This window comes from Misgurnus anguillicaudatus, chromosome 14, assembly GCF_027580225.2.
Source record: "Misgurnus anguillicaudatus chromosome 14, ASM2758022v2, whole genome shotgun sequence".
NCBI classification, from domain to species: Eukaryota; Metazoa; Chordata; class Actinopteri; order Cypriniformes; family Cobitidae; genus Misgurnus; species Misgurnus anguillicaudatus.
This window is the reverse complement of record NC_073350.2, coordinates 7,158,439-7,173,573: the sequence shown is the minus strand read 5'-3', so window position 1 is coordinate 7,173,573 and position 15,135 is coordinate 7,158,439. Positions and strand designations below refer to the sequence as shown.

General features: G+C 36.4%; 1 protein-coding gene across 2 annotated transcripts in view; it reads right to left on the bottom strand.

Moving 5' to 3' along the window:
• Nucleotides 1-14,579, bottom strand: part of elmo2 (engulfment and cell motility 2) — a 52,533-nt gene extending 37,954 nt beyond the window's left edge. For both annotated transcript variants that reach the window (XM_073875799.1, XM_073875800.1), the window contains exon 1: nucleotides 14,326-14,579. The gene's annotated coding sequence lies outside the window, so the exon portion shown is untranslated. The remainder of the gene's footprint in view (nucleotides 1-14,325) is intronic.
• Between the last annotated feature and the right edge of the window lie 556 nt (nucleotides 14,580-15,135).

Sequence of the window (15,135 nt, the reverse complement as noted above, 5' to 3'; positions counted from 1 at the left end):
CCCAACGTCTACTTCCATTTTAAATAAATTGCCAGAATTGGGTTAAATGTATGTGTTGTGTTAAATTATTTTTTATTTTATTTACTGTGGTGTTTTAGATACTATGTATATTCATGTTCATGCACAATCTGTGGGCTTCTTCTGACATCTACAGCCAAACACGGTTTGCAAGTGAAAAGCGCCAAGATGCAAACTCCTCTTTATTTTAAAAGGATAAAAGTACCCTTTCCACAGACATTCTTTGTTCTGAGTCTCCCCCAGAGACTAAAACAGATCACCTAAGTTCGGAGTCTCTTCCTGAGAGAGACAATAACAGATCAACCAGGTTCTGAGTCTTCAGCTCTGTTTTAAGAGATCATCAAGTAATGCTCCATGTTCTTAATCTTCCCAAGAGCAGGGCTCTACAGTGCGAGTATTTCACTCACATTTGCGCCTAAAAATAGTTATGTGCGAACTTTAAAATCATTTAGGAGCACAGTGCGCGAGTGACGGGCTGTTCGCAATACACTGAACAGCAGCGCGATGAAGCGAAGCATACCATTGATTTCACATGGAAAGCAAGGAAAAGAACGGGTCACAATGTGAACATAACATGACATAACTTTATTCAAATGAGAGCGACGATTCGCAACTTAGGGCTGCACGATTTGGAGAAAAAATCGAATTGTGATTTTCCTAATCCAAATTGCGATTCGCGATTTATTAGTATATAATAAAAGAGCTAAATCCAGGTTTGTTGTGGTGGTTTTAACAGCACCAAAGAAAGATGCTGTTCTACTGTTTATTTAAAACCTCTTAAACGTTGTACCAAGTTGTCTGCAGGACTTTGCTCTTCTGCAGACACACTTTTTTAAATCCAAGAACATCAAAAGAATACAATTTAACAACAATTTATTGAAGGTTTTATTTAAATAAATAACATATAGGCCAATGTATTTTGGCTGTCACTACAACAATGCTTCTGACAAGCAAATGTTTAGTTTTTTCTTTTAATCATAAGACTATACTCATCTTGTTTTACTTTTCAGGCATCTGTCATAAATGTAAATATAGTAGTTATTAGAATCTATGATTTAACATTAGCAAAAATACAAATAAAACACTGCACAGTCCCCACTGTACGATTTTAAATGTGGAGCTGCAGAAGCTTGTTCAGTCAAGAGTACGGAGTGATTTTAATTTTGGTGTGTAATGAACATTTCTGACACAGAAAGCACCAGGTTACTGTCACTTTAAGACCCAACACAGCTTTCAAACTGCTCTGCTTTAATATACTGATAAACATCCAGCTGTTTATGTTCACTTAGACAAGAAAGAAAACTTAGTTTAGTGATTACGCGTGTGCTGACTGCTCTCTGTGTGCGCGCTTTATGAACCCTCGTGCCTGTAAATATACTTATAAAGCGGTGCGGTTGTGCGCGTGCAAGAAAGTATACTGTACCTCTTTCGTCTGGTGTTCCGGGCTTTAATGAAACCTGCTTATGCTCTGATGAGGCGCTTGTCATTGTTTGCGATGCATGACGAGAAACGGACGTATATACACCTTTCTTTAAGTCCAACATTACACAAACGGGAAATGTTTTCGCGCATTTCTGTCCTTTCATTTGCCAATTAATGAGTTATAATGGGGTTTAAAAATGACTGAATCCAAAATCTGCCAACTTCCATGACATTCCGCGTTGTGCAGTTAATTCCATTTGTATGCTTGGATTTCGCGATTACGTCCGTGTTTTCCGCATCGCGGAAATCATATGGCCGTACACTTTTTTGGGGAGTTGAACTGCTGCTCGCGCTCATGTTTTCCAAATGGCGTTATTTGATGTTCAGTCAGCACCTCAGTGTTAATGCACTCTATTGGTTTAAACGCATCAAATTTGAAATGCGCATGAAGTGAACTGTCAAAAACTGCGTACTAGATTATTGTTATATTTGATAGTTCTGAATCGAAATAATCCAACCTGATCTCACGAATTTCCGTGGCAAAGTCACGGAATTTTGTGCTCATTTTTCCGTAGCATTCTCACGGATCTCCGCATTTTTCCGTGGCCCTGCTACTATGGAAAGAAATCAGACTCAATATTATTAACAAATACATGCACAGTTATCTGTGAACTGGATGCATGTTACAAATGTATTTTACTATCCACGAACAAATGTCTTTAGATTTGAATATGTGAAATTCAGAATTTGAATGAACGTGTATCGTTTTGTACAAATGTACAAATACACATGTTTTATTGTGTATTCAAATATCATAATTTGCGCGTGCAAAAAGGGAGATGTGCATTTGTGGATCAGATGACACGCGTGCATTAATCCCGTTCTGTTCATTTGTGTATTGGGACTTTCATTTCGCCGTTTAAAGCATTTTATGAGCCAAATACAAACAACTATTAATGAATGAACTAAAAAGATGTCTTTGATTTTGTGTCTGCGAATTTTAATATTTACGTGAATGTGCATCGATTTGTACAAACAGAGACATATTTGTGAATTCAGTTGCCATATTTCGTATCATTATTTCACAAATTTGTGCACGCAAAAAAGAGGATGCGCATTTGTGGATCAGGCGACGCGCGTGCATTAATCCTGTTCTGTTCATACGAGTTTTGAGACTTAAGTTGCGTGGTTTGCATTGAAAGATCCACGAGCACAGATGTGCTATGAAAACAGTCACCACTAGGTGTCAGTCTAACAGGGTTTCACACATGGCGGTGAATTATGTTTTCTGTGTTTCCCTTTAGTCTGGTGTTTTTATAGCATTACGTTTATTATCTATATATATATTAAATGTTTTAATGGCTTGGCTACTGAGATGTGTTTGTGTGTGCATGTATGTAATGTATCTTTATTGTCCTTTAATGGTAAGTCAATTATTTTTACAGTATAATTCACTTCATTTTAAAAAGTAATACTTTCATGTATTAAACTATACCATTTATTAAATATTTCATAATTTTCCTATTTTCTATTATTTCTTTTTACCTTATATATATAGCCTACGTGTTTGTTCTACAATTATTGTGTTACATGCATAAAAATTAATATGCCCCAGCCTGTTTATATATAAATTACACTTCACATCATGGGTTTGTGCTATATTTATTAAGAATGTCCACATAATAATTATTAAAACAATTTTATTAAAACAGGTTATAAATAATACCAAAATAGAAAACTGGGGAAAGTATGAAATATTTAATAAACTGTATTATAGAATACATTAAATTATTGGTTTTTTTTTTTGTATAAACCATTCAAATCTTTAGTCTTTATAAATATATAAAAACATACCGTGATAAAAACGCTACACTAAAGGGAAGGGAACAGACCCCGACAGAACACCAGAAATCAGCCGCTTTGCGTAGGACCTATGCTGTTATCCCCAACGCCAAACAATGAATAATCTGATATAGGAGTCTAAATTTAATTAAGAACCTAAATCAGATTAAACGTGATTTAAGGTTATGTGAATAATAGCCTATATTTAAGCACTTATAGAATATTGTATTAACAAAGTAGCCTACTTATACACACTTTGAAGTGCTGAACTGCTGATCGGTTCATAAATTATGAACGAAAACATGATTTATAAACGTACATAATTAGTATGATATAAATTGTAAAAAGTCTGTTGCCTGTTGTTAAAAGCGCTCCTCAGGCTTCGTCTTTGGGTCGTCAGAGGGATTACTCGCCCGAATATGAACATTTACTAAATTTCCCATCGGCCCGTACCTGAGACTGATTGCGCGCATCGCCTGTTCTTCATTTGGTGGACTTTATTTATTTCATTTAGATCTTCATTTAGATCTCACCAAACCTGTTCGGTGCGAAGTCTTGCTTTGCCATACGTTGCTGAGCGTTTCTTTGCCTATCTTTACTTGGATTTATATATCCCGACTGTTTATTGGATTAGTATAATCTAATAAAAATGTAATGTACTGTCACCCAGATCAGGAAAGGCATAAGGATCCTGATCTGAGTGATACATTACACACACGGTAACGTTTTTTTATTAAGCTCCTAAATCAAATTACTGATTAAATTACAAATAATGTCACTGAACTAGTTTTGTAGCGTTGTCGGACTTTCCCTTGCGGTGATTTTGCGTGGCGCTGTATGCAATTTTACGGCCTTTATTTACTAAAAATATAATTTAAATCCAGAACAACGAGGTACACTATAAGTTGGGTGCTATGCCTTAACCCTTATGAGAAGAAACATCATCAACACAAGCTACTACAGCTACATTTAAACAAAAATACATAAATAAATTAAAGAACATGGTTTAGGCTTGTTAAGTGCAAATTTTCAGAGCATCGGTATACAGAACACTGCGCTGTAAATGTACAAAACGAATGCAATACACAAGCACTGTATATTAAATTAGGCCATTTTCAATAATATATTAGTATTCTCATGAAATGCGTACAAATAACACGCAGTTTGATTATCGTGCAACACATAGGCCACATAAAATTACAATTTTGAGTGAATATGTTACGCAAGTCCTTCCCGTTCCCCCATGGCTCATCTATTCGTGTTTTTTAATAATTGGTTTCTCATTTGTTTCCCACCATTGTCTCTTGGGCTTGGGGTTAGAGTAAGTTTTTGTAAAATAAAATGATATCCAAACCCAATCGGCAATGGTTTAAGGAACAGACAAAAAAACAACGACACCAAACGATGCGCCATTTAGGTGAGCGGGAAGGACTGGCATATGCACGCAAGATGGAATTTGGCGTAGGCTATGTATTGCACGATAATCACACTGATTGCTATTCATACGCATTTGATGATAATAGGTTGATGAGATAAATTAATGTTTATCTATAAAGTATGAAAACGAATGAATCAGTATTTTGGCTAAATTAAGATGGATCATTTCAAGATCATTTTCAGTCATTTAGATTTTGTCATCATTTCAGAACAAGCTTATTCTATCTATAACAACTTACATTATATCATGTGTGTTTCTTGAATATATGTTGAAAATATATGCAAGTAAAAAAGTACAAAATAAAATCGTTCAGCTCATGGGGAGTGAACAAAAAGACGTTAAAGTCTCTCCGCAAGGACGTGCTGAAACTGTCGAGTCGACAGATGATCATCATGCTTAAAATGTTTCACCCAGAAATTAATAATGAAAACTTGAATATCTAAATGCCCAGGTAAGAGTCAAGTGTTCAGTCAGTTCACTATAAAGAAAAAAGCCAACGACATTGGCTGCAGCTTCCTCATCCACGGACGGATGTTGCAGATACACAAAGAAAAAACTATAAAGGTTAAAATGCTGGTAAAAAACGTCAATTATATTATGGCATTTTATATTTGTGTTGATCAGTTAAAGTTATTTTAATCTTTAATACTGCATCTGCAGACGACGCTATCATTCTATTATCTCAGTTTCACTTTCTCACGCATTCACTGTAGCCAGGCCCGGATTAACACAGTGAAGTGCCCCCCCCAATATATTTTATTTATTTATTTATTATTTTAAACTAGTCATTCAGGGCTCCAGACTAACGTTTTTGTTATTAGGAGCCATGTAGCCCCTGACTGAAAATTTTAGGAGCGCTAGCAGAAAATTTAGGGCACACCTTAAATAAGCCTACAATGCAATATTTTGACATTTTCCCAAAATAACTGCATTACTTAAAAATACTAAATAGACTTAACTATGCAGTTGCTGCACATGTCATCATTATGCACAATTAATGAAACTTTCAGAATAGGAAGTTATGAATCAAAGATTCATACAACCCCCTTAACTAGGCATAAGATAGGCTACATATAGGCTACAATAAGTTATATCTAGATAGCATACTTTAATGAGATGAGTGGCAGGGCAGCAGTTTACATGCTTGTATCCTTTACACGTTTCTCATCTTTTATCTGGTTTTCCTTGGGCACTGATGTAGACCTTTATTCTCGTCTATAATGTTTTTAGTGTTAATGTAGGCTAAAAGTTGTCCGGCTCTCTTTATCTCTCATCGCTGTAATGTTTAACCGGCGCGGTTCTGAGTGCGATGTGTTAACTTTACCAGGGCTGCGTAGATCCATCGGTAAAATCAACCGAGCGCATGGTGACATAAAACGAGTGCCCGCACATGCTGGAGTACTTGTAAAAACGTTTTGGCCGCAGTCTGGAGACCTTGGTGACCCCCTATTGCCTGGGGCACTCGCCCAATATTGACAATCCAGCCCTGGCTGTAGCCTGTGATTTAACGAAATGACCTCTTACCAATTTATTTGGCCTTCATTATACATGTATGATGTGAAAAACAAGAAGGTCATAGCTAGTTTCATTAATTCAATGTAAAAAGCGCCGTGGTTGCATTCATGCGGTTGGCTTGTCAGTGCGGTAATACAGGATTGCGTTAATTAGTAGGTCCAAAGCAACTGATTTCAGGCGTTCCGTCAAAGTCCGTTCCCTTCCCTTTAGTGTAGCGTTTTTATCACGGTATGTTTTTATATATTTATAAAGACTAAAGATTTGAATGGTTTATACTAAAAAAAAAACAATAATTTAATGTATTCTATAATACAGTTTATTAAATATTTCATACTTTCCCCAGTTTTCTATTGTGGTATTTTTATAACCTGTTTTAATCAAATTGTTTTAATAATTATTATGTGGACATTCTTAATAAATACATAAATATAGCACAAACCCATGATGTGAAGTGTTATTTATATATAAACAGGCTGGGGCATATTAATTTGTATGCATGTAACAAAATAATTGTAGAACAAACTCGTAGGCTATATATATAAGGTAAAAAGAAATAATAGAAAAATTATGAAATATTTTAATAAATGGTATAGTTTAATACATGAAAGTATTACTTTTTAAAATGTTTTAAATTGTAAAAATAATTGACTTACCATTAAAGGACAATAAAGATACATTACATACATGCACACACAAACACATCTCAGTAGCCAAGCCATTAAAACATTTAATATATATAGATAATAAACGTAGTGCTGTGGAGACACCGGACTGGAGGGAAACACGGAGGGCGGAGTTCGCCGCCATGTGTGGGGCCCTGTTGGACTGACACCTAGTGTTGACTGTTTTCGTGGCGCATCTGTGCTCGTGGATCTTTCAATGCAAACCACGCAACTTAAGTCTCAAAACTCGTATGAACAGAACAGGATTAATGCACGCGCGTCGCCTGATCCACGGGTGCGCATCCTCTTTTTTGCGTGCACAAATTGTGAAGTAGTGGTGCGAAATATGCCAACTGAATTCGCAGGTGTGTCTCTGTTTGTGCGGGTCGATGCACATTCACGTGAATGTTGAAGTTCGCGGACACAGAATCGAAGACATCTTTTCGGTTCGTTCATTGATGGTTGTTTGTGTTTGGCTCTTGGGATGCTTTGGGCGGCGAAATGAAAGTCCCAATACACAAATGAACAGAACGGGACCAACGCACGCGTGCCACCCGATCCACAAATGCACATCTCCCTTTTTGCACGCGCGAATTATGATTTTTGAATACACAATAAAACATGTGTATTTGTACATTTGTACAAATCGATACACGTTCATTCAAATTCTGAATTTCACATATTCAAATCTAAAGACATTTGTTCGTGGATAGTAAATACATTTGTAACATGCATCCAGTTCACAGATAACTGTGCATGTATTTGTTAATAATATTGAGTCTGATTTCTTTCCATATGCTACGGACTGTCTTTTTCCGTGGCATTCTCACGGATTGGTTACTCAACTGTTTTGTCCTATTTTCTTACCATTTTTGCTTCGGTTTAGGGTTAGATTTACATGAAATGACATCCCTACCCAAACCCAACTCTAACCCCAACGCCAGGCGACAATTGTTTAAAGTTTAGAAAATATAAAAGAATAAATAAGAAAAAATAATATAAACCAATATTTAAAGTGACATACTAACGCAAACACCAAATCTAACCCTAAACCGAAGCGAAAATGGTTTGAAAATAGAAAAAAGCAGTTGAGTAACCAATCCGTGAGAAGGCCACGGAAAAATGCGGAGATCCATGAGAATGCCACGGAAAAATGAGCACAAAATTCCGTGACTATCCCACGGAACTTTGTGAGATCATGTTGAATAATCGCAGCTCATGCAATTCGAAAATCGCATCTATTCAAATCACGATTTCGGTTTAAAAACGATTAATCGTGCAGGCCTATCGCAACCAATAAGCCAATCACTGAAATAGTGTGGGAATGTGCGAGAACTGCTGGATTTTAAGTGAGAGAGTCAAGTGACAGTGCTAAACAGTGCTTAAAATGTTATAGCCAGATATGAAGACGCTACTCCAAGATGCCTCAAAACAGATGAGCGATCTAATCATCAAGCTAACGATCAAACTGCCACATATGAAAGTGAAAGTAAGTCATAGATTGTGCTGTGACGAATCGCAGTTGATCCGTGATCTGTACAAATCACAACCCACAGTTCGGCTCGCATGCGATTCGGGGATAATACGCAAATTTAAATAGGGAAAGTTTAGCATTTGCACGTGTTTCAAAGGCTTGCAAATGTTAACATTCAAGTGATTTTAAAAATTTAACCGCAAAAAGGCGCTAAAGTGAGCAGCTTTCTGTATACGCACAGACACACATGCTGCTTAATATTATGTTCGGTCCAGCTTCAGTCAGACGTGACGTGATCAACCCTATACCCTTCAAAGATCAGAACTCTTAATAATGTGTAAACTATAGCGAGAGTTGCTCTACTAGTTGTCTCATACTGTAGTCCATTAAAATACATTTGGCAAATAAAGCACTGAAAAACAACGTAACGTTTTTATGTGGAGCGACTATTTGCTGCGCCGTTTGGAATTTGCCCTTCGTCTCTGTGTGCGTGCAGGTTTAGGGCACTCAAAAGTGCACACACGTAGAGCATGGGAACATAAAATCTTTTTGTTCTTGACAGGGACATACAAACAAAATGATCTCCACAATATTATTTTTCAAATAAAAACATTTGTTTATTTCTTAAGTGTATGTATAGATTAGAGTCAGAAACCAGGCCATGCTTATTTGTCTTAAAGAGACAGTAACCTCAATTAACCTACTTAAGTCTGTGTCATTAATGTTAAACAAACAACCCAAGACAAATAGAAAATCACATCTGTAGCTCTTAAAAAACAATAATTATATTTAAGTTATACAATGAAGACTGTTATTATTCATTTGATTCGATTTCTGTAACTAATGCAAATCTTAGACCTTACTTAATGTGCAACTTTGATCTTTTTTATAAATGTTTGTAATTTCTTTATTTGTTTATTAGATTTCTCCCACCCAAGTGTTCATTCTCTTTATATATTTAGAAGTAGGCTAAAAGTAATATTTGGATAATAAACAGGTAGTTCACCTAATAGAAAATTCTGTCATTTATTACTCTCCATCATGACTTTCACTCATCTTCGGAACACAAATGAAGAACCTTTTGATGAAATTACAACTACCACTTTAATGCTTCGAAATAGTTCATAAAAAGACCATAAAACTAATCCATATGAATTGAGCAGTTTAATCAAATTTTTTCACTATGCTCCTAAACTTCTTTGTGTGCTCCTAAATATTTTGATTTAGGAGCACATGTACTCCTTGGGAAAAAGGTTCGCGTAGTAGAGCCCTGAAGAGATTGTAACATTCAAGTTCTGAGTCTCCAGCCTAGGCTTGCCGCGATAGTCGGTGAAACGGTGATAACCGGTGCTTCAGCCTCTCACCGGTTAGATCACTTGCCCACCGCGACACCGTCTTTCACCGTCGTTTTGATATTTTCGTGTAATTTAATCATTTAGTTTCGTTAGAGAGAGCAAACTGAATGTGTCTGGTGCCTGAATTAAGCGGAGCTGAACGCGCTTCACGTCACAAAGCAGCAGGTGTCAGATTTCATTTATTCCTGTCAGAGTTTGCGAGGCAAGCTGACTGACCAGACGAAGGCAGAAGCCGCGTGCTTACTCGTTTTTTTAATAATATACATATATGATGTTTAATATAAGCTAAATCGTTTTGTTGTTGTGTTTATCATCAAGAAAAATAATAAACCCATCATTCAAGCAGCGCTTTATGGAGAAGTAGCCGGTTGCTCTGCTTGGGACTGGCTGGTTCTTTGAGAATTACCTGCGCACATTGACTCAAGCACTTAATTAAATCAGCTGTTGGACTCGCATTGCACGCAAATTCATACGCAATTTAACGTAGCGTACGCAAGCACTGCATTTAAACAGTTGCGTAATTCAAAAGTGAAAGTAAAATGTGCACGTCTGCATGCGAATTTATAAGCCCCTCCCACACGGTGACACCGGTATCACCGGGTTTGTGACGCGCTGATTAACCGGTGGGAAAATTACGTCACCGCGGCAACCCTACTCCAGCCTGCGTGCTAGAGATTGCAATAATAGCAACACCAAGTTCTGAGTTTCTGGCCTGTGTGTCCAGAGACTACAGCTGATCACACCACGTTCCGAGCTTCTTGTCCAGAAAGCCAATGGTCATCGTCTGAACCAAGGTTAAGCTCAGGAGAGCAAACTTCTCTTCAAAGTACCTTCATCTGAGGGTAATTATTTGAAAATAATGCACACCCAAGGTGGTAATGCAGTGAAACATTTCTCAATTAAACATTTCTCAACCAATCATAAAAAAGCATTCAACAGCCCTGTGGTAAAAGTGTGTTAATAATACAGTTAAAGGCTCTACAAGTTAACCAGAATCTCACAAAATCCTTCAGGTAAATAAAATGACAAACCGCCTCCAAATTAAATATTTACTTATTTGTAAAATTATCCATTTAGATCATTCTTATACTTTCAAAGTAACATTCCTTAGATCAGGGGTGTCAAACATCGGATACGGCCCGCAAAGGTGTCCAATCCGGCCCGCATGATGATTTATACAGTTTTATTAACCAAAAAACCCTTTTTAAAAACCCTTTCAGGCGGGTGTCTTGTTCGTTTTTAATATGAGAGACTTGCGGAAAGCAGCAAAACGCGGAACATAGACTAAACACGGTGCCCAAAAATCTTGCCGTTTTATTGTTACCGCTCCGCTAAAGATCCACTGATTCCGGCGATCCACTTCGTGTTTTCCCGCCCGCTCTGCAGCATCTCTGTGACGGTGTTCACTCTCTGCCTGGAGAGTGAAGACGACAGTTTCTGAAGTTCGTTGCATTAACAGGTAGATTCATTACATTATATCAGTTGTTAAACCGCAGAATTAGTAATTTGTAAGTTTGTTTATGTATTTCTTCCGGTAATGATTTGTTGTCGATGTTCTAAAAGTGCTAACAACTTAGCAAGCAAACAACAACAAAATATCCACATTCTTATTATTAACGTTACAATGCTTGTCTAATCGATTTAATGTTCCCGATCAGATCTAAGTTAATATAAACACTAAATTTGCTGTTGTTGGCACACTTTGTAGAAAAAAAATACAAAAAACACCAATGTCTTCACAAAATAACGACAGACAACGGAAAGAGAGCCTGCTAAAGGCAGTTCAATATTGCAAACATGGATTCAAAGCTCCATCAAGCCAACAGGTAAATCATATTGAATGTTTAGCAGACTTTAATTCTTGTTATTATATTTCCCATTATAATCACATGCTAGTAATATAACACATCATATTTATAACACTTCATTAAAACCATAATAATAGTCCCACCCCCCTTAGTGCCCTTTTTGCTTTTGGGCCACTGCCCCATCTAGCATTTTCATTTTCTAAATGACTGTTCTCATTACAAAGAAAAGTGAATGGTTTATAAATAATTTTGGCATTAAGGCAAAAGAAGTTAAATTAAAGCTTTTCAACCTAAGGCCGGTGGGTTTTGTACAGATGTAAATTTGTGTGTATAATATGTACAAAATGAGTGTGACTTAATATGAAATGTAGTTTTCACAGAGCTGTGTGTTTCTCTGGTTTTCTTGCTAAACAAACTAATAAATTGGTTTGTTTATTTTATTTTAAGACAATTATCAGCACACTAAGGTTTAAAAAAATTATCCGTCCCTCACTTTGTGGTGTTATTTACCATCCGGCCCTCAGCCTAAAATGAGTTTGACACCCCTGCCTTAAGGGCTGGTTATTCTCGTGCTTTGGTCCGCAACGCAAGCCTCCGCGGATCGCGCGCGCGTCTCACCAAACGGACGAGGCGTTTATAGTTAACGCGCTCGCCGTTGCGCTATTTTTTTAACCACCAGGCCACGACGCGAGCAATAAAGTCAAAAACAAACACAAAGAAGAGGATAGAAGAAGTCGTCCGCTGGAACAACCCTACTGCTTTTAACATTAGAGTTTGATATATATAAATATGAGAACGTGAATAAAACAACAATCTTTTAAATATGTCTTTATTAAACATTATAATTTCATTAACGTTTTTACTAAACAAACAGTACAGACATCTTAAGGTTTATATTTTATTCCTCATCCAGTGGTTCATTCAATACAAATATAAGCCAAACATTCTGATTCATGTAAAATAATTCGTGTTTTAAACTGCAAAGTTTCCATACTTTACTTCCAGAGTGTCAGATAAATATATACATTGTTTATACATATATATGTATGTATATACATAAACTAGGCTTTAGATGGTGCCTCGAGTCGAGGTAAAGGAGGAAGGGGTCATCTGACACACACGCAAACACATACACTCCAGTTAAAAGTGACCAAAACTCACACCACATTGTGCGTCATGGTGTCCATGTGTTTTTGTAATGACAGCAAATAATCCCCTATTTATTTTCTATGTAAGAGGGCTTCACGACTAACATTTTAGAAGTGAATTTAGGGGTCACTACTTAAATCAGCTTGTGTAATCATTTCCCTCAAAAGACTAATTAATTCTTTGATAATAGATAAATACAAGAGATGACGCATCTAAAACCTGTTGCACACTGTTGCACACCATTTCCAGGAAAAATGTCGTTCAACCCGGAAACTGTAGCAAAACGTTGTGCACTGGTGTGAGCTTGAACGTGCCCCTGATAAATCTCCAAGTCCCATGTAAACGCAGTTGTCAACATTGCCGGTTTATTGATTTGCATGTAAACGCATGAAATTTATAATAAACAGATTTTTGATACTTATTCACTTATTCTGTGCATGTAAACGTGCTCACTGTATCACAATACGATACAATACGTTGCATGTTGCAATACATTACATTACATTACATTTTTTATCAAAAATGTAAAATAAAATAGAGCTGAATTTATTTATTTTTTTACTTTTTTTAAGCCAAAATGCTTCCACGCGTCGGCTTTGAAAGCAGCAGGTGTTTTTAAATTTCCTGCCATTTTCTCACTCCCACTAACTGCCCGTTTATGACAGACAACTAAACAGCGACAACTACAGCAGCAGCAGCGAATAAGGTTGTTAAACACACACAGAGAGATTTGATGGGGTTTTAAAAATACCGATAGTAGAGATTGATATATCGATACACTATCGTGGAAAACTGTATCACAATAGTTAGCTGTATCGATATTTTTGCACAGCCCTAGTGTCGTGTTCTTATGAGCTATTACTGTAAATAAACTATTTCCATTTGGTTTATTTATTTTACTTTAAGAAAATGATACAGGAAAGTAATTATTTTAAATCATAATTTCTGGTTACATATCGTGTATATTGCCAGTAAGAAATTTGATCTTTTTAACATCTCAACTCTGTCTTGACTTGTTAAAGTCACTTTGCAGTAATCTCACATCTGGCTTGTATTGTCTAGTTGTATTATTATTATTATTAAGGAGAAACATCTAAACATTTAACTGTCTGTGCAGTGTAGATCTCTCCTCAGGTGTTTGGATCTCCTACACATACAGTGTATCCTATGTTCACGAGCCTTGTATAGTGTCACGAAATTTTAATGTGTATTTGTTTGTTTATAAATGGGATTGTTAACTAGTTCACATCTATGTGAAACACATCAGGATTAAATGGTTGTTGAAACTGTTAAAGGCTTATGAAACCTAAGTGTCATATGAAAGCATTATCACGTGAACACACAGTGAAAGCAATTGTGCATATAAATGACACTAAATCACATTTATAACATTAATTCACATTGAACATTAATCATCAAATCTGTTTATATCTGATGCAATGACAATTATATCCACACACAGAGTGTCATTTAACGTTTAAAGAGCTGCTGCATTTAATACGATATCAAATGATAAAGAGATATCAAATCTTCCAGCATTCATAGAAACAGATGTAAAATGATGTTGTGTTATTGACATTCCGCCACGGTGATGTGTTATTTTATGTGTTATGTAAGCAGTATGTCGTTTTGATGCGCTTACCTCAGAAGATTTAACACGCGACGTTTTCCTCGACAGGATCAGATTTTAGACGGAGGATGATGGGCGGAGTTTACGCCGTCTCGTCTTCATCACAACACTCTTTTCAGTCTTATCGCAGTCATCTGTTGACTCAATGATCCGATCCTATTATAATCCTGCAAAAAGTCGCTTTATTTAATGTTTATTTCAGTGCAGGAGAAAGACTTCAGCTCCTCCATCAGATCCAACCCCGACTGACAGATCAGCCAATGAATACACGGCCTGGAGTTGATTGATGTGATGAAATCCCGCCCTATGATTCACCACAGCATCATCATCATCATCATCATCATCAGTGGTCTGGTTAAGAGGAATGTCCGCTGCTTTACTCTGGCGAGGTTTACCACAGACAGTCTGGTTAAAGTTCTCGATATAAAAAAAACACATGCTTTAAATGTAAGTAATAATGAATACAGATGAGTAACAGCTGCTGCGGCAATATATAGTCTAGCAGCACAATGCAAGACAAAACTATAAACATATTTACTAGATTGTAAAAAAAACCTCTCATGACAATGAATAGCTGGCACACTTTCTGTAACGTTTTCACAGTTTACATCGTTGTAAAGCAGCTTCAGAAAACATTTTAGCACAAAAGAGTAGATGAGAGGAAATAAACAAATAAATTATACATAAATTGAAAGCAATATAAAAAATATGAAAAATAAGCTAAAAAAACCCATAAGAGGTTATTTTTACATTTTACAGTACAAACAAAACAATTAAGTGTCTAACTAAATCATTGTATAGCGATAACAAGAAAGCATGTGC